Here is a 1866-nt window from a genome sequence, read left to right on the forward strand (position 1 = left end):
GAGAATGGTTATAGGACAGGGCTGTCATCACAAGACAGTGAATAAAATCAGTGAATGCAAGACAGGACAGTGGTCAGGAGACCAGACAGGGCAGTGGTTATGGGACAGTGTACACAGGAAAGGACAGTGTTCACAGAACAATAAATATAGGATACTAAATATAGGACATGTCAGTCGTCACAGGACAAGATCTTGGTCCCAGGACATAAAACTGATCACAGGGTAGGACACTGATCACATAGAGTACTGTAGTCACTGGAAAAGATAGTGGTCCTATGAAAGGATTCTGGCCATAAGACACTTCAGGATAATAAATACAGGACAAGATAATACAATGGGCACAGGACCATGGATACAGGACAGGACAGTGTTTACATAACAGTAAATACAGGAGAGTGACTACAGCACAAGACAGATGTTAAATGACAGGACATTGGACACAGGACAGGACACAAGTCACATAAAGACAGTGGTAACAGAAAAGGACAGTGGTAACAGAAAAGGACAGTGGTCACAGGATCTGACAGTGCTCACTGGACTGGGCTTGTTTATGGGACAGGAGTGTGGTGACTGGACAGGACAATGGTCACAGAACAGTGAATACAGGACAGGACAGTATCCCCTGGACAGTGGTCACAGGACACAAAAGTGGTTACAGGACAGTGAATTCAGGACAGTGAATACAGGACAGGTCAGTTGTCACAGGACATGATAGGATAGTGGTCACAGTACTTGAAAGTGATCATAGGTCAGTGACTACTGGAGAAAGTATACAGGACAAGGTATTGGTCACTGGACAGGACAGTACTCACAGATTAGGACAGTAGTCACACAACAGTGGTCACAGTACAATGAATTTTGGACAGTACAATGGTCCTATGACAGTATTGTGGCCTTAAGACATTACATGACACCTTCTGGTAAGCAGCAGCACCGTGTCACCTTGGGTGCAAATCGGCAGACACCCCCACGGTCCTCAGAGGACTCCACACTATCTTTGGGTTACTAGTGAGTGGAACACAACATCGGTTCTAATCCAATCACGCGGGACCTGAGCCAGCAGCAGGGAAGAAGAAAACCTGCCTGACCAGGGGCACAAGTCCCTTCCGGTAGGGGCCAGCTCCGGGTCACCTTGGGTGTGAATCGGCAGACACCCCCACAGTCCCCAGAGGACTCTCCACATGATCTTAGTATCAGTGGAGCACAACATCTGTTCCAAACCAATTGTGACAGGCCTGTAACAGCAGGAGCAAGGATACTGGAGCCCTGCCTGACCAGAGGCTTGGGTTCCTTCTGATCAGTGCTAGTTTTGAACAGACCGGATAGCTCCATGATCCTCAGAGGAGACACCATTTACAGGCACTGTAACATGTCCAGGATCTTAGGATAACAGAATCCCAGGATAACAGGAGCTTGGTCACACCAGAATTTCAGGGTCTCAGAGGAAGCTTGACTGCTAAGAACATACCCAGAATCTCAGGTTCACAGGAGCCCACAATCAAAGGATCACAGAGAAAGCTGGACTCTGAGGAGTCCTGAAACAACTGGAATTATAGGAAAGATAGGCTCCAATCAGATATATCGAGGGCAGCAATCACTTGATATAATCATATGGCAGGAGGCAAGTGTAAGAACAGAAGCAACAAGCTGGGGGTGGTGGCGCACGCCTCTAATCCCAGCACTTGGGAGGCAGAGGCAGGGAGATTTCTGAGTTCGAGGCCAGCCAGGTCTACAAAGTGAGTTCCAGGACAGCCAAGGCTATAAAGAGAAACTCTGTCTCGAAAAACCAACCAACCAAACAAACAAACAAACAAGAACAGAAGCAACAGAAACCAAGGTTACTTGGCATCATCAGAACCAAACTCT

Source organism: Mus pahari, chromosome 15, assembly GCF_900095145.1.
Source record: "Mus pahari chromosome 15, PAHARI_EIJ_v1.1, whole genome shotgun sequence".
In the NCBI taxonomy this organism is placed as follows: Eukaryota; Metazoa; Chordata; class Mammalia; order Rodentia; family Muridae; genus Mus; species Mus pahari.